Raw genomic sequence first — 19,340 nt, forward strand, 5'->3', positions numbered from 1 at the left:
TGGGGCGAATGGGTCCAAACCCGGGAATGTCCATGCTTGTCCCGGGAAGAGAATTCCCGGGTTTGTCCCTGCATTTCTGGTGTGAATGGGGTATAAGTGAATACAAGAGAAGGATGAAGTGTGTTCAAAAAAACAAAAAACTCTTATTTTGTATCAATATATAAACCAGGTTTCTCACTTTGGCCCTTATTCTGATCGGTGCGGATATTCCCGCATTCTTACGGAGCGGTCCGCACGCCACGGTGTTTTGCCGCATGCGGCCATCGTCCGTAGAAACGCCCACGTGTCCTCCGCATTCGGACGGACTCACTCTTTAAGAACAGGGCGTGTTTACGGACGACATACAAACCATGCGTGTGCGGGAGAAACACTCCGATTCTGCACGGTATTACAGAGTATTACAGAGTATGCTCGGAAATACCGCATCCGACCGGGAGCCAAGCGGTGCTACCGCCCGTAAGCGGAGTATTTACGCCAAACAACCCACTATTAAGTATCTTCTGCAATACATCACATGACCCACTTATTCAATTACCTATCCTCATAAAAAACTGCTTATTTGGAATTGGAATCAATTAGATGCCAATATATCCTTACAAGCATGCCTAACACATGCATTGCACACATTAACCCTTACAGCAATTTAAGTGCAATGGTTTGTATTAGACCCTGTGTAAAAGATTATAAACAATCTACACATATACTGTTTAATGTGCAAAGAAAACCAACAACTGTGAACTTGCATAAACAATTTATTTGAAAACACAATTAACATATAAATAAAAAAATATCAAATAATAAATTAAATCAGGAGATCTCTGAGGTCCTGCAGGTCGGCTAGCAGTAGCCTCAAATGGTGCTCCGCCCGCAGGAGGGCCCCACGCACCCCCTCATCTGCCGGTGTGGTGTCATCTGTGGGCATGTCAAAGGGGCAAAAATTAGTCATGTTATTCATGCATACATTTAACATACTGCGACATAAATTGCACAAATGCTAGGTGACATGTGTGTGTATATATATATATATATATATATATATATCTATCTATGTAGAGAGATAGAGACACACATAGATAAATAGATATGACACATACATATATACATACATGCAAACTTATTTACTACATACTGTCTTTTTTTGCCTCTACCCTTTACTCTGCAGAAGACATAACAGTCATAGTGTTTCTTCTCAGTCACAACCCACCCATGACTAACCAATGACAAGCATGTCATGGCCTCCGTCAATAAGAACTTGTCACAATCTGCTCAGTCTAAGTTCAGTGATGGTTCGTGGCATGGGAGTTATGCAAATGTCAGGAATGCACAGTACACATCCTCAAAATCATAATTCTGTCTAAACCAACCTACAATTCTGTGACGGCAAAAAAACAATCTGAACTACAGGGGGTGTTTAGGTAGAGGAGGCTCCTGGGACACTGGCAACTTGTGACTCCATTCCAAGGTAGGCCGGGCCATACTCCATTTATAGCATACATCCTAGAGTTTATAAATAACATTCACCAACAATATAGATTCCACTATTTGATGGGTCATAATCTACGCAGAGCCGGCCCTAGCCTAAATGACGCCCTAGGCAAGATTTTGGCTGGTGCCCCCTAGCACCGCCACTAGTTCCGCCTCTGACCCTGCTCCCCTTTCCCAGCACCATCAACCCTCATCATAGCAGTCATCATTTTGGTGCCCCTACCCGCAATATTTTAAATAGAAACAGTGCACACATTCGGTACGCAGCCCAAACAGGGGTGTGTTCTTGCTGGGAAGGGGCATGGCCACCCAATAGTACCCACAATTCAAATTATGCCACACAGTAGTGCAACTTTATTCACATTATATCATGCGATGGTGTCCCTTATTCACGTTACATAACACAGTAGTACCACTTTACCTTATGTACATTACTCCTCACATTATTCACATTATACCCTTAGAAAAAAATCCTGAGAAAATATTTTATTTTAAGCACCTCCATGGCCACACTGCAACCCAGCACAAAGCAGTGTGTGCTGGGCAGAGGAGAAGAGCTGCTGCAGCTGCTGCTGCTGCTGCTGTCACTTAAGGAGAGGGGGCCCGGGGCCCCCACTGGGCCCTTCCATCAGACTTTGGCCTGGGTAATTTGTACCCCCTACCCCTTTCTCTCGGTACCCCTGATAATGCCACACAGTAATGCCCCTAACACATGACACACATTATTAATGTCCTTATATCAATAATGCCCCTTACACATATGTTGCACATTATTAATGCCCTTATACACATGACACACCTAATGTCCATTACACATATGTTGCACATAATTAATGCCCTTATACACATAGGCCCTTATTCAGATCTGATCGCAGTACAAATTTGTTTGGAAAATGGGCAAAACCATGTGCACTGCAGGTGGGGCAGATGTAACATGTGCAGAGAGAGTTAAATTTGGGTGGGGTGTGTTGAAACGTAAAATCTAAATTGCAGTGTAAAAATAATGCAGCCAGTATTTACCCTGCACAGAAACAAAATAACTCACGCAAATCTAACTCTGTCTGCACATGTTACATCTGCCCCACCTGCAGTGCACATGGTTTTGCCCATTTTCCAAACAAATTTGTACTGCGATCAGATCTGAATAAAGGCCATAATGCCTGTTACACATATGTCGCACATTATTAATGCATTTATACATGACACACATAATGCCCCTTACACATATGCCGAACACTATTGCACAACCAACCCACCCCCAGACAGCACTCGCACAGCCGCTAACACTGTGACCTCTGCCTCTGCTTGGATACAGATGTTTCCTCATACATCTTGCCTCAATAAGCCATGCAGCTCCTGGCCAGTTCTGCTGTTGGGTGCATTTTTTGCTGAAAATTCGTCTTATTTGCATTGTTATGACCAGCACACACACAGAGCTTCCGATGATTAAAATGATATGTGGCATGCCTATATTCTGTGTGCGACTGTGGCTGTACCTGCATAGAGAATGCTATGTTACAGTGATCTCCATGAATACACTATTTCATATGCAGATACAGGCTGTATCCAAATGCCACTCACAAACAGAATATAGGCATGTTGCATATCATTTTAATCAGCAGAAGCTGCTGATGCCCCTAGGCATTCCAAATGCCCTAGGCAATTGCCTAGTTTGCCTATACCTAAGGCCGGCTCTGACACTGGTGCATTGACAGGGTGACCACAAATAATAGAATACTATCAATTGATTTATACCAGCCTAAAGGGATTATTTTCTATTGTAATGTGTTAAAAAAAATTACCCTATGACTGGAAAGATCTGTTTATCACTGGAACTTGTACAGAGGCATAGTTTGAGCTTTGCATCTTCTCAAGCAAGATATGTCAGGTCACCAACTGACCCGGGCTATGGCCTGGGGGGATGGACGCTGCGTCTGCTGAGCGCAAGGTCATAGGTTCGAGTACAGACCAGTGTCTATCCTGTTATTTTTTTTTATTCTTCTTTCTTTACATATATAAATATATATCTCGCATATTCATGATTTAGGGTCTTGATGATTCTATTCAGTGTTTTTTTTTTAGTTGTTAGATGGAGAGGAGCAGAGAGCTGGCAGCCAGGGCTCTGCTACCTCCCTGACGCTGGCTCCGCCCACCACTCACAGTGAGCTCCGTGGCTGTGTCAGGAGCTCTTCCCGACAGGCAGCCAGCTTGGTCATGGTGACATATTGCCGGCCTGACAGCGATGCTTAACACTGGTGCATTGACAGGGTGACCACAAATAATAGAATACTATCAATTGATTTATACCAGCCTAAAGGGATTATTTTCTATTGTAATGTGTTAAAAAAAATTACCCTATGACTGGAAAGATCTGTTTATCACTGGAACTTGTACAGAGGCATGGTTTGAGCATTGCATCTTCTCAAGCAAGATATGTCAGGTCACCAACTGACCCGGGCTATGGCCTGGGGGGATGGACGCTGTGTCTGCTGAGCGCAAGGTCATAGGTTCGAGTACAGACCAGTGTCTATCCTGTTATTTTTTTTTATTCTTCTTTCTTTACATATATAAATATATATCTCGCATATTCATGATTTAGGGTCTTGATGATTCTATTCAGTGTTTTTTTTTTAGTTGTTAGATGGAGAGGAGCAGAGAGCTGGCAGCCAGGGCTCTGCTACCTCCCTGACGCTGGCTCCGCCCACCACTCACAGTGAGCTCCGTGGCTGTGTCAGGAGCTCTTCCCGACAGGCAGCCAGCTTGGTCATGGTGACATATTGCCGGCCTGACAGCGATGCTTAACACTGGTGCATTGACAGGGTGACCACAAATAATAGAATACTATCAATTGATTTATACCAGCCTAAAGGGATTATTTTCTATTGTAATGTGTTAAAAAAAATTACCCTATGACTGGAAAGATCTGTTTATCACTGGAACTTGTACAGAGGCATGGTTTGAGCATTGCATCTTCTCAAGCAAGATATGTCAGATCACCAATTGACCCGGGCTATGGCCTGGGGGGATGGACGCTGGGTCTGCTGAGCGCAAGGTCATAGGTTTGAGTACAGACCAGTGTCTATCCTGTTATTTTTTTTTATTCTTCTTTCTTTACATCTATAAATATATATCTCGCATATTCATGATTTAGGGTCTTGATGATTCTATTCAGTGTTTTTTTTTTAGTTGTTAGATGGAGAGGAGCAGAGAGCTGGCAGCCAGGGCTCTGCTACCTCCCTGACGCTGGCTCCGCCCACCACTCACAGTGAGCTCCGTGGCTGTGTCAGGAGCTCTTCCCGACAGGCAGCCAGCTTGGTCATGGTGACATATTGCCGGCCTGACAGCGATGCTTAACACTGGTCAGAGCCGGCCCTAGCCTAAATGACGCCCTAGGCAAGATTTTGGCTGGTGCCCCCTAGCACCGCCACTAGTTCCGCCTCTGACCCTGCTCCCCTTTCCCAGCACCATCAACCCTCATCATAGCAGTCATCATTTTGGTGCCCCTACCCGCAATATTTTAAATAGAAACAGTGCACACATTTGGTACGCAGCCCAAACAGGGGTGTGTTCTTGCTGGGAAGGGGCATGGCCACCCAATAGTACCCACAATTCAAATTATGCCACACAGTAGTGCAACTTTATTCACATTATATCATGCGATGGTGTCCCTTATTCACGTTACATAACACAGTAGTACCACTTTACCTTATGTACATTACTCCTCACATTATTCACATTATACCCTTAGAAAAAAATCCTGAGAAAATATTTTATTTTAAGCACCTCCATGGCCACACTGCAACCCAGCACAAAGCAGTGTGTGCTGGGCAGAGGAGAAGAGCTGCTGCAGCTGCTGCTGCTGCTGCTGTCACTTAAGGAGAGGGGGCCCGGGGCCCCCACTGGGCCCTTCCATCAGACTTTGGCCTGGGTAATTTGTACCCCCTACCCCTTTCTCTCGGTACCCCTGATAATGCCACACAGTAATGCCCCTAACACATGACACACATTATTAATGTCCTTATATCAATAATGCCCCTTACACATATGTTGCACATTATTAATGCCCTTATACACATGACACACCTAATGTCCATTACACATATGTTGCACATAATTAATGCCCTTATACACATAGGCCCTTATTCAGATCTGATCGCAGTACAAATTTGTTTGGAAAATGGGCAAAACCATGTGCACTGCAGGTGGGGCAGATGTAACATGTGCAGAGAGAGTTAAATTTGGGTGGGGTGTGTTGAAACGTAAAATCTAAATTGCAGTGTAAAAATAATGAAGCCAGTATTTACCCTGCACAGAAACAAAATAACTCACACAAATCTAACTCTGTCTGCACATGTTACATCTGCCCCACCTGCAGTGCACATGGTTTTGCCCATTTTCCAAACAAATTTGTACTGCGATCAGATCTGAATAAAGGCCATAATGCCTGTTACACATATGTCGCACATTATTAATGCATTTATACATGACACACATAATGCCCCTTACACATATGCCGAACACTATTGCACAACCAACCCACCCCCAGACAGCACTCGCACAGCCGCTAACACTGTGACCTCTGCCTCTGCTTGGATACAGATGTTTCCTCATACATCTTGCCTCAATAAGCCATGCAGCTCCTGGCCAGTTCTGCTAACGTTGGGTGCATTTTTTGCTGAAAATTCGTCTTATTTGCATTGTTATGACCAGCACACACACAGAGCTTCCGATGATTAAAATGATATGTGGCATGCCTATATTCTGTGTGCGACTGTGGCTGTACCTGCATAGAGAATGCTATGTTACAGTGATCTCCATGAATACACTATTTCATATGCAGATACAGGCTGTATCCAAATGCCACTCACACACAGAATATAGGCATGTTGCATATCATTTTAATCAGCAGAAGCTGCTGATGCCCCTAGGCATTCCAAATGCCCTAGGCAATTGCCTAGTTTGCCTATACCTAAGGCCGGCTCTGAATCTACGCTTGCAGCAGGTGAATTTAATCCACAAATGATCCACTCATCCCTTTACTCCAGGATCCTGTTTAACTACAACGGTTATGTGGCAGTCAAAATGGAGCTCCAACCCATCCCACAAACCTGTGTAATTCAGAGGTGTCCTGGATGAAAGGGATGCCTTGGACACCCCATCTAACCCGTACCTGTATCTGTAGCTACCCACTTTGGGGTCTATATGAATAGTATTGGAACAAAATTTTTAATCACCAGTGCTACATAACAAATACCAGTACAACTACTTCATGAATGATGCATTATGTAAACATACCGATCTCATGGGACTCCGGGGCCTGGCACGCCTCCTCCCCCTCGGAATCGGTATCCTCTGGGGCAACCGTGGCCTCCTCAGCCCCCTCCTCCGCAAGCTCCTCCACCACCATGACCTCGTCCACCTCCTCCGCCACAACCACCTCCTCCACCACCACCACCTCCTCCTCCACCTCCTCCTCCACCACCACCACCTCCTCCTCCGCCACCAACACCTCCTCCTCTGCCACCAACTCCTCTTCCACCTCCTCCACCACCACCTCCTCAGGCACCTCCTCCTCCTCCACCACCTCCTCCACCATCTCCTCCACCATCTCCTCCACTTGCTCCTCCAACATTTCCTCCTCCTCCACTTCCTCCTCCTCCACCCTTGCCGCCACCTCCTCCTCAGGGTCTTGGGCCTCCTCCTGGGCCAGGGCTGCCTCGGCCTCTTCACGGGCCTGTCGGGCTCGGGCTCGTGCTGTGTGGTAGAAAAAAAAATCATGGTCAATGTCGGGTCATTGGGGCACATGTATTAATCCATAACAAGACATACATGGAAGGGTGATAATGATGGCAAACGATGCAGGAAAGTAGGTCCTTACTGTTAATGGACTCCAAAATGTGACATTTAAATTATTATGTGATTGTTAGTAATTTGTTCAAACATTACAACCCTGGCATTTATCAATGTGTAACACATATTAGATCTGGCACATTGTATGCATCAGAATCCTCAATGCTATGTCATTACATATAAAAGCCACATGAATGCATGTTAACCAGGAAGAAGCACACATAACAGTCTATGGACTTTTAAACCCATGGACACCCACTTATCATAAGACACATTTTATTGTTTATATATGCTATGTTGTAAGTGCGAAATTTCATAGCGAAAATACTCACAATCAGCAATTTCGCCCCTGATTTGCTGTAACAGCTGGGGCTGGCGCCTGCGGAGGTCCGACCACCGCCGCTCGAGCTGCCCGATGGACCTACGCACCCGAGTGCGGGCGTAAATACGGCGCCCTGCCGCAGCATAGGCCCTCCGCTTATGGCGGTTACTGATAAAGGGCCCCGCACGGCCCAGCCTTGTCTCCATGACGGAGACCAGAACCCTCAGCTCCGCATGTGAAAAGGGGTCTGCCCTTCTTGTCTCCGCCATGTTAACAATGGCATCTATCAACCAATCAGGTGGTGGCATTGGTTTATCACAGTTATTTGTGTTAATAACTTTATTGTTCATCTTTACATGAACAGCGTCTCTGCGCCAACACAAATGGTGACAAATTCGCATGCCTTCAAAACAGTAGTGCTGATGTATGGCAATGAACAAATCTGATATATATAAAACACAGTGTGTATGCACTTAGCAAATCCAATGACGCCTCGCTCCGCCAAGCAACGCGTGCTATAGCTTAGCAACGCATAGCTGTAGTTAGCATTACTTACTCTATGCATCTATGTGTATGCGTACATTTATGTTTAAAAGACACATACACATACTTGCAGGTATCCTGAGACCAGCATTATACACCAGCCCTGCCTGCCTGCCTGCCTGCCTGCCTGCCTGCTCCTTGAAATGTTTAAACATGTTAATAAATTCAAATATCATATATATAGATATATATATATATATATCTGCAAACAAATCATACATCAAATCATACATAAACACAGGAAAAAATCCCCAACACATTAGAGAATAAATCAATGTACTCACCAGTCATCAGGGATAGTATCAACTACAATAATGAAGATATAATGGATATATTAAATAAATGTTAATGGATATCATATCTACAAGGAGCATGGAAGACCTTACCTTAGACCCTGACAAGTCCAGATCTGGAGACAAATGATTCTAGCAGCAAGTCACTATTTATAGGCCTCTCACATGTGTGGTCTATAACAGTAGAGATGAGTATTGCATGACTTGTGGCCTGGATTATAACAGTAGAGATGAGTATTGCATGACTTGTGGCCTGGATTATCTAAGGGATTGGGCTACTTTTAGCTTGCAATCAAACGCCACAATACCACAGTAGTCATGAATCAAATGTCATGTCATGCTAGCAAATAGCATGTGTATTGTGCAATAGTCACAGGTGTATCAGAAGATTCTATGCAATGTTAGCATTGGTGCCCAGTATTTCATGTAGAACTTTCGCCAGGTTTTACACAATGGAATTTCCGCCACCGTATGCGGCGCGAAAAAACAGCGACGTACGCTCACGCACGGAACGCAGCTGCCGCTGATGTCCGCCAAACAGGATACACAAACAGTATATAAAGGTGTATTAGAAGGTGACCATGTTGTTGCTAACATGTCTGGATCACAACCAGAGGTGGACCCAGATCTGCAGCAACTATTTGACCAGATGGACTCCAGCACCACCTATGTGCCACTGCACATGCAGGCAGTGGGTAATGAGGAGGCTGCTGGCCCTTCTACAGCAGGGCAACCTGCACCTGACCATTCTACAGCAGGGCAACCTACACCTGGCCCTTCTGCAGCAGGCCAACCTGCAGCTGGCTCATATGCACCATCAGCAGAATTGATTGGAACACAACCGGGGACTTCACAAGGTAGTACCATGGCCAGCACTTCAAGTGCAGCGACACGTGACAGGGGGCGTGGCCAAGGACGTGGCAAGGGGAGAGCCAGGGCAACAGAGGAACCACCCAAAAAAAATAAGGCATATGAAGCACAGGAGCTTGCCATCCTGGTTCCCCGAGCACGTGATTGGATTGAGTGTCCATCGGAGAAGCTGACACACACACGCAGATGGAAGATTTGGGAACAGATAACGGCAGAGATTAATGAAGTAGCGCCACAAGTTCGTGAGACGGACCATGTGAAGAAGAGGCAAGTTGTTTTGTGATACATGTGCCCAGTAATAGCCAAGTAATGATTGAATTGATGCTTAGATGGATTTTGCAAATGGCCCGTGAGGTTGTTACGATACACAGACATTATTGCCATGTTATTTTGGTGAGAGTTATAGTAGGGTGATTGTGAATGTGTATTGTAACGGTTGATATCATAGTTGCATGTAATATTATCTTTTGGACATTAATCACATGTCGTAATATGTAGCACAGAGCAATGGCTGCAACAGCTAACATCTGGAGTGACATGTATTAATATGTCAACTTACATTGCAGGTGGCAGGACTTCAAAACCAACCTGAAGAGGAAGATGACCAAGCGGTGGGAACACAGCCAGACATCTGGGGCCGGGCCCATGCCATCAGGGCTAGAGCTCACCCCCCTGGAGTTGATGGCCGAGAGCTGTATATCAGTTGAGGAGATCAGGGGGGTGAGCACGATGGATAGCGAGGCCCCAGCTGAAGTGTTTGCATCTTTTCTGGAAGGTAAATATTGGTCATGCCATAAACTTGTGCAAGTAATTATCTTAGAATGTGTCCTAATTGTGTTTATCTTTTTCCACAGACACCCCACCGCTTGGTGACGACTCTGCTCAGGAGGTGGAGGAGTCCGTGCCACCTGGCCCCAGGGGTAGGCCTGTGCAGCAGCAGCCATCGGCCCTAGCCGATTTGGCCGCCTTGGCCAACATGCTTGGGGACATCAACCAGCAGGGAGACTTGGCATCAGAACGGATGCGTAGGACCGAGGAGATCCTGGCGAGCTTGGTCAGCACCCAGCAGGCCATCGCTGCGAGCATGCAGGCCATGGCTGAGTCACATCAGGCCATGGCTGCAAGTGCTCAGGTGCTGGCCGAGCAAGCCACCCGCCAAAATGATCTCCTCCTCCACCATAATGAGCTTATGGTGGAGCTGGTTACCAGCAACAGGGTCCTAATGTCATCCGTTTCTGGTGCATTACCACCGGCAACACTCCCTGCTGGCAGGAGGGGTAGACCAGCCAACCCCTCAACATCATCTGCTCCACCTGCCCCAGCATCTGGCCGTGGCCGAAGAGCTGCTGCACAGGCCAAGGAGCCTACCAAGGCCAAACGTGGTCGCAAATGAACTTGTGGCTGCATTAATCTCCACCGTTATGTGGTCCCAAATCTTCCATTGTGCTGTGTGTGTCAGCTTCTTGTGTCCAATCACGTGCTGAGGGTAACCAGATGAGCCCTTGCTTCATATGTCCTTTTTGGTTCCCCTGTTGCCCTCTTCTGCCTGCCATTACTGTCAGCTGTACTTGAAGTGATGGCCATGGTACTATCTTGTGAAGTCCCCGGTTGTGTTCCAAACAATTCTGCTGATGGTGCATATGAGCCAGCTGCAGGTTGGCCTGCTGCAGAAGGGCCAGGTGTAGGTTGCCCTGCTGTAGAATGGTCAGGTGCAGGTTGCCCTGCTGTAGAAGGGCCAGCAGCCTCCTCATTTCCCACTGGCTGCATGTGCAGTGGCACATAGGAGGTGCTGGAGTCCATCTGTGTGCAATTATATTTGTTTTGTATTATTATTTATTTTGGGACATTCCTGCCATGTTGTTTATTTTTGGTATTTTGTATTTTTTGGTCATTGCATCACATTGGCATTGACTGTGACATGTATAGAAATAAATTTGTTTACTTTACCAAAAATGTGTGGTTTCATGAGTACATGTCGAATACACATGTGTATTTATAGTATTAAGATTCAGTCATGTCCATTGTTAGCAGTTTTTAAGTGTGGGACAAGTACAGCATATGTGGGGGATTACTAAGGTTTTCTTGAAGCAGCAATGGTTTCAATTAAAGCACTGACAAGCGGCCTATTAGTGAGTAATGAGTAAAGGAGTAGATTCTATTGGGTTCAGGTGTTAATGCTTGTAGTCATTAGGCGGTCCGTTCGCCTACCGCATGAACGAGTGGTGTCCGCAAAGCAATAGTACACTTGTGGACACCGCACATTTCTGCCCTTTTTGATCGCGTGCATTCGGAGTGCTATCCGAATGTACGCCCCCCAACATAAGTGTACTCCCCCGTGTCCGCCCATGTTTCCGCCCCGTTTTGCCCACTTTGAAACTACGCCCATGTGACATTCCGCATGACGCCCATAATACGCCCATATTTCCCGACTGATTGCGGGGAACAGTTTTGTACGGGATTTGGCCGAACTGGTACGGAGTCAAGGCGTGGCACATGCGCGTTGCGTTCTCCACGCATGCGCAGACGCCGAAAAGACGCGATCCGAAAGTATGCGGTAAAGTCCGCGTCAATCAGAATAAGGGCCTTTGACACTTGTATATTAAATAAATTCAAAAATAAATTGTATCCTTGTGTCTTTATTTTGTTGCCTGTTTTATTGGAGTGTGATGTATTATTCAAATAGAATTATGAAAGCTATGTGTGTTCACCTGTTATTATTAAGGTCCCCCCTAGAATTTATCCTGATATATTCCTCAATCCTCTCTCTTATTATCTCTGGCGAGCTGGTGAGAGGTTTATCTATTTGTGAGACAGAGATGGTTAGCGCTAATGTATTTTAGACATGAGATTATATTTTCTTATGCCCCCAAAGATTTCACTTTTATTTAAATATCGCCAGTAGGCTTCTCATTAATTAAAACATTCATTGGGTATAATTAATTGCTGATATCATAACCTTTTTAAATTCTAATCACTTGCGGCATTTATTAGGTACAGTAAATATTTGATATCATAATGAGTTCATGGGAAAACAAACCGATTAAAAAGAAGGTAATGTTTTTATATATACAGTACATGTGAAATGTATTTAATTTAATTGTAGCATTATGTGAGGGCTCCTATATCTATCTGTATAGAAACAGATGGATAATTACATGAATTAATTTGCGTGTGAAAATATCACTTACAAAAATAGTAAATATTTTCAAGGATAATCCCTATATGTTATTATGCAGTAAAAAAATGTATGCATATAAGTTTGTTTTTTTATTATTAAACAGAAGGTGTGTTAGATTATTAGATGCAGTGATAATGTTATTATATTAATATACGAAATATATGTAAGAAAATATATAAGAGCAGTATTAATATATCCAATAATAGAGGTCTTATACAGTGACGTGATGGAGTAAAATATCATATAGAATTGTGTTAATGTGCATATGGGGGAAAAAAAATTGTATGAATAATTGTGTAATAGTGAAATAAGATGCATAATCCTGAGGGGGTGGCTTCAACTGAAAGCCTGCAAAAAATGGGGGGAGAGACAGCAAAATTAGTGAACAGTGAAGAAAAACAGTGAGATTGCTGGGTAAATAAGTGATGGGCATATGTGATTAACAAGATGGACCATAACAAATATGCAAATATATTCTATCATAAAGATTCACCAAAAAGGTGTATTTAGTGTACTTAGTATATCTAGATGAAGCTCATATTCATATCAAAAGTATGAAACGTTGATAGAACAAATATTGGTTAGATCAATATATTAATTAGTTTAGGGGTATTCATGGCGATGTAGAGTGCTAAAAAATCAAGAGCCGACTTTCTCAGCTCCTGATTTGCCGCCTAGGGGCCAATAGAATCATTCTATAGAGAGGCGCGGAAGATGAAGGATTTCTGCGCCTCTCTGACAGTCCGATGCGGGAAGCTGATAGTGTCGCCGGCGTGTCACAGAAGGTGACAGAAGACCAGGACTACGTCAGGTCAAGACTTCAGAGCTTCCATGGAGCACCTGGGTGAGTAGGATTTCCTTCCACAGGTCCCCCATGGATTTCTTCGGACCCGGATGGACGCCGCCGACACAGACGCCGCCGACATGGAGCCAACCGTCGACATGGAGCAGGACAAGGCACCGGACCAAACCCTGGGACCTACCAACGGGCTCAAGATAGGTAAGTATCAGTATGTGTGTAATGTATGTATTAAAGTTTTATTTTTCTTATGTGTCAGTGTGTGTTTATTTCACTATTTTGTTTACTGTGGAACTACAAGTGCCAGCGGACCCTTTAATGCCCCGCAGGCTGAGACTTGTGGTTCTCCAAGTCCCAGCTTGTGGGGGAGGCTTGCTGGGACTCATAGTTCCACAGTTAAAAACAATCATTTTTCATTCTATTTTTTTATACTGAATCAGCCCGGTGGCCACCGCACAGGGCCACCTGGGACAGCACCAAGCTTCAGCCTGGTCAGGTAAGTCCTGGAGGGGGGGACCCCTTTATTGGGGGGGTCCCCACTCCCACAGGGCCCCTGGGCAGGCTGACTGGTCGGTAGGGTGAATGTTTTGGCCGCGGGACCTTATATAATAAGTGTCCCCCGGCTGTGACATTACCCTGCTGGCTGGTTTGGCCATGGGCTGGTTCTTAAAATACGGGGGACCCCTAGTCATTTTGTCTCCCGTATTTTGGGAACCAGCCCCGGACCTGGAGCCTGAGGCTGATTTTAAAAAATCGGGGAACCCCTATTTGTCGGGTTCCCTGATTTTTTATTACAGCCCCCGGCTCTTTCAGCCTGGTGCTGGTTACAGCTGTGGGGGGAATTTATTATTTATTTATTTAACACTTTTTTTAACACACTGCAGCTTGCACGGATCTGACTGATCCTTGCAGGCTGCCTACACTAATTCGTATTAGCGGCCGTATATATGTGCTGCTAATACGGATGTATATGACATCGGAGGGTTACAAAGCAGTCGTATATGACTGCTTTGTAAATTATCCTCCGGAACACGACTTTGCATACGGCTGAAACAGCCGTATGCAGTCGTAGTGAAAATACGGCTGTAAAGTAAGTACAGAAAATACGTATAAAGTAATTCCAGAAAGAAAAAAGATTGAAGATTAAAAATACATCTCTGTTAACCGTTGTATAATGGGTTTATTCTTAAATCTTTATGATAGATGCAAATCTTGCAATGCCAATGTGTATCAAGATAAATAAATGATTTTTTATTTGTGTTGTGTATTTATTGACTTTTAAATGGTGCGATTGCTGTCAATGCTATAAGGATTTCCTGCTTTTTGTTCTGTCTCTTTTTTAAGGCTAAACCTAGGTCAGCCTAGGTTTAGCCTTGAAAAAGCTGAATAAGCGAAGTGCGCATTGGCACTGTCTCTGTAACTGTTGTAACTAGCCAATGTGTATCAGTAACATGTGTATTGCTTGTCAATGCTCCCTGCGAGTATGGCTGTCAGCGCAGGCGGTTTTTGTGTTCCCGGCTGTGACCGTGGTGGACCAGTGGAGGGCGCTGGATAGTTGAATGCAGGAGGTTTGATATGAGACATACACGGGGGGAATCAGGGCACTGAGAACCAGAGTGTTGGCGGAGACCAGGAACAGGGGCGCGGAGTCTAACCTGCCAGCGGTATTCACCAGGGAGCCCCGCAAGGAACTTTGGACTTAGCTGCGTCTGACAGGCAGGTCGCGGCCCCCTGCCCTGGCCCTCTGGACGCAGGCTGGGGTGATGACACTTGAACGTGTAGAGTCCCACGAGGGAGGTGCAATCTGGGAATTACTGGGAGGTGTCGACTTGTGATGTCGACCGTGGTGTCAACAGATGAGGGAAGGCCCCAGGGTACTTGCTGGAAGTATAGGACGAGATGATAAAGTCACTATGAGCACAGCAGGGAGTAGACAACCCCGGGGTCGACAGAGTCTGTCGGCAGTTTTCAGGACAAGGTGGAAAAGTCACTGATGGGCTGAAAAGCCAAATGATGTTTGTAGCGGAACACCGGCTACTCAACTGCAGGGATGGAATCGCAGGAGTCTTCTGGAGATGGAGAGAACCAGGTAAGTATCGCAGGTGCAGGTGTACGCTGGAGATTGAGACACAGGAGAACCTGGAGATCTCGGAGCCTTGGAAACTTCTCTGACACAGGCGATTCTGGGAACAGGTAAGCAATTGTTCAAGGCAAGGAATGAAGGCCCAGGGCCTGAGTTATATCCCCCTTGCCTTTCTGTGATTGGCTGCCAGCCGCAGCACTAATCAACACTGGGGAAAGACAGACACACCTGATTACTGCACAGGTGTGTGTGGGTCAGGGATCAGGCTGCAGAACTCAGGGAAGTTCACTGGAGACTTAATCACTGGGAATGCAGGGCAGCTGCAACAGCAGCAGCTAGGAGCAAACAGGCATAGAAACCTCAGAAACTGACTGAACCAAGTCAGGTTCATGACAGTACCCCCTCCTTTAGGGGTGGACTCCGAACACCCCAATGAACTTGGTAGGAGAGCTAAGAACTCTCAACTGAGTTTCCCACAGATTTTCTCAGTCTCCATCTTCGGAACAGGTGGACCATCCATCATTGATGGAAGCTGAATTTATCGGAGTATCATCTTGGAGAAAAACATGGTCGTGGAGGATAGGATCTCCCTGGAAAGGAATTTCATGCTGTATACACTCTGGACAGGATGCCACACATTCTTTGATGTCTTCTCTAATCTGTGGACATCCATCGGAGCGTTGCAGAATCTCAAGGGTGTTTTGGGCACCGGGATGCCCGGAGAACGAAGATTTATGAGCCCCTGACAACAGTCTTGAACGGAATTCAGGGGGCACAAATGTCTTTATACTCTGAGGATCAGGACGGTACAAGATTTTATCATAGTGCTTGTTTTGACTGAACTGACACATAACCTCTTTTACTGGAGGACGATGGGTTTCGATGTCTCTGGGATCAATACAAGGTCGGAGACCACCTTTTTTCTTCGCAGAACAAACCCCAATACCAGCAGGAGAATTAGAATGTCGGACAAATCTCTTTTGAAGATTTTTTCTATGGCAAGATGGTATGGCCTGATTCTTAGGGACTGATACCGGGTAGGTACGGCCTTTAGGAGGAATTTTCTCTGGGAGCAAATTGATGGAGCGATCCCACTCCTGATGTGGTGGCAGGGTATCAACAGCCTGCGCGTCTATAAAGTCTCTGTATGTGTCAGGCCGACCAGGAAATAGTGCGACATTAGTGGAACCGGTTGGCAGCGCCGGAACAGTACATTGCTGATGACAATATGAACTCCAATGTTCCAAGTGTAAAGTGGACCAGTTGATACTGGGGTTATGGAGTCGTAGCCACGGAAGCCCCAGCACGATGTCATAGGATGCTTTGGGAATCACAAGGAATTTTATTAACTCTTGATGCGAAGTACCAACCTTTAAAAGGACAGGTTCAGTACGGAAATGAACCTCACTGCCAGGAATCTTGCTGCCATCCATCGCTGTAACAGAGATATGCGGAGATATGGGTACCAGAGGAATTTTTAACTTGGAGACAAGGTCATAAGATATGAAGTTTCCACCTGACCCGGAATCTGCTAGGGCAGAACTGGATATGGGTCCGGCTGGAGTCTCGAGGGACACTGAAAGGACAAAGTCATTATCGTGAGGAGATTTCACAAGTTGACCCAACCTGACTTCTCTATTGCAGGTCAGGCCTTGGCGTCCTCCTGAACGCTCAGGACAGGCATCAATGAAATGATTGGAAGCAGCACAATATATACACAATCTATTGCGCTGCCTGCGGGCACGTTCGACAGGAGTCAGGCGTGATCTACCAATTTGCATAGGTTCTTCACGGTCAGGAGACACAGAACGTGATTCAGGAATCTCTCTGGGAATTAACTTCTTTTGTTTTTCAAGACCTCTCTCACGGAGGCGTAAATCAATCTTGACACATTGGGAGATAAGGTCTTCCAACCGATCTGGAAGATCCCGGGTTGCCAGCTCATCCTTGATGCGATCTGATACTCCTAACCAGAACGCAGCTGTCAAGGCTTCATTGTTCCACAGTAACTCGGATGCCAAAGTCTGAAAGTGGACCACATATTGCCCCATGGGCCGAGATCCTTGTTTGACCTGAAGGATATCTGTGGAAGCAGAGGCTGAGCGGCCTGGTTTATCAAAAATACGGCGAAAAGTCTGGATAAACATGTCATAGTCTGCAAGGATAGGATCAGACTTCTCCCACAGCGGAGATACCCACTCGAGGGCAGATCCGGAAAGCAATGAGACGATATATGCAATCTTTATTCTAGCTGTGGGGAAGTTGTGAGGTAACAGTTCAAATTGAATTTGACACTGATTAATGAATCCCCTGCAGGTTTTGGAATCACCGTCGTATTTGCTTGGTACCGGCAATTGGAGACTGGAATGGGAAGCGGTTGGTAAAAAATTTTGGACAGTCGAGACATGAGTTAACAATGACTGCTGCATTGTATCCAATCGACTGGATACCTCTTGAAGATATTTTATCACTCGCTGCTGAGTGGCTTCTTGAGTCTCTATCCGAGCGGTAACATTTTGGATGACCGCTGGTCCCACACTGGGGTCTTGAGCCGAGTCCATCGGCCTTGAACAAACTGTCAGCGCAGGCGGTTTTTGTGTTCCCGGCTGTGACCGTGGTGGACCAGTGGAGGGCGCTGGATAGTTGAATGCAGGAGGTTTGATATGAGACATACACGGGGGGAATCAGGGCACTGAGAACCAGAGTGTTGGCGGAGACCAGGAACAGGGGCGCGGAGTCTAACCTGCCAGCGGTATTCACCAGGGAGCCCCGCAAGGAACTTTGGACTTAGCTGCGTCTGACAGGCAGGTCGCGGCCCCCTGCCCTGGCCCTCTGGACGCAGGCTGGGGTGATGACACTTGAACGTGTAGAGTCCCACGAGGGAGGTGCAATCTGGGAATTACTGGGAGGTGTCGACTTGTGATGTCGACCGTGGTGTCAACAGATGAGGGAAGGCCCCAGGGTACTTGCTGGAAGTATAGGACGAGATGATAAAGTCACTATGAGCACAGCAGGGAGTAGACAACCCCGGGGTCGACAGAGTCTGTCGGCAGTTTTCAGGACAAGGTGGAAAAGTCACTGATGGGCTGAAAAGCCAAATGATGTTTGTAGCGGAACACCGGCTACTCAACTGCAGGGATGGAATCGCAGGAGTCTTCTGGAGATGGAGAGAACCAGGTAAGTATCGCAGGTGCAGGTGTACGCTGGAGATTGAGACACAGGAGAACCTGGAGATCTCGGAGCCTTGGAAACTTCTCTGACACAGGCGATTCTGGGAACAGGTAAGCAATTGTTCAAGGCAAGGAATGAAGGCCCAGGGCCTGAGTTATATCCCCCTTGCCTTTCTGTGATTGGCTGCCAGCCGCAGCACTAATCAACACTGGGGAAAGACAGACACACCTGATTACTGCACAGGTGTGTGTGGGTCAGGGATCAGGCTGCAGAACTCAGGGAAGTTCACTGGAGACTTAATCACTGGGAATGCAGGGCAGCTGCAACAGCAGCAGCTAGGAGCAAACAGGCATAGAAACCTCAGAAACTGACTGAACCAAGTCAGGTTCATGACAATGGCGACTTAACTGTAAATCTGTGCAGTCAAATACTTAACCCATAGAGCGCGTCTTTACGTGCTAGCACTGGCTGCACCTTAACAGAGCAGATTTGATCGGAGACTGCACAGCAGTGCTCCAGCACCCACCCATATACTATCTAGTAGCTTATGTTCACCACTCTGGGGGAAATTTACTAAAGGATATTTGTAAAAAAATAGGTGTATTTGTATCCAGAAATACACTTATTTTTGACATGTACTATGCCGAAAATACGGCAATTCGTATTTGTATTGATGTGCAATACGAATTGCCATATTTTCGGGATAGTAAATGTCAAAAATAAGTGTATTTCTGGATACAAATACA

The sequence above is a fragment of the Crinia signifera genome, chromosome 2 (assembly GCF_055691185.1).
Source record: "Crinia signifera chromosome 2, ASM5569118v1, whole genome shotgun sequence".
Taxonomy (NCBI): domain Eukaryota; kingdom Metazoa; phylum Chordata; class Amphibia; order Anura; family Myobatrachidae; genus Crinia; species Crinia signifera.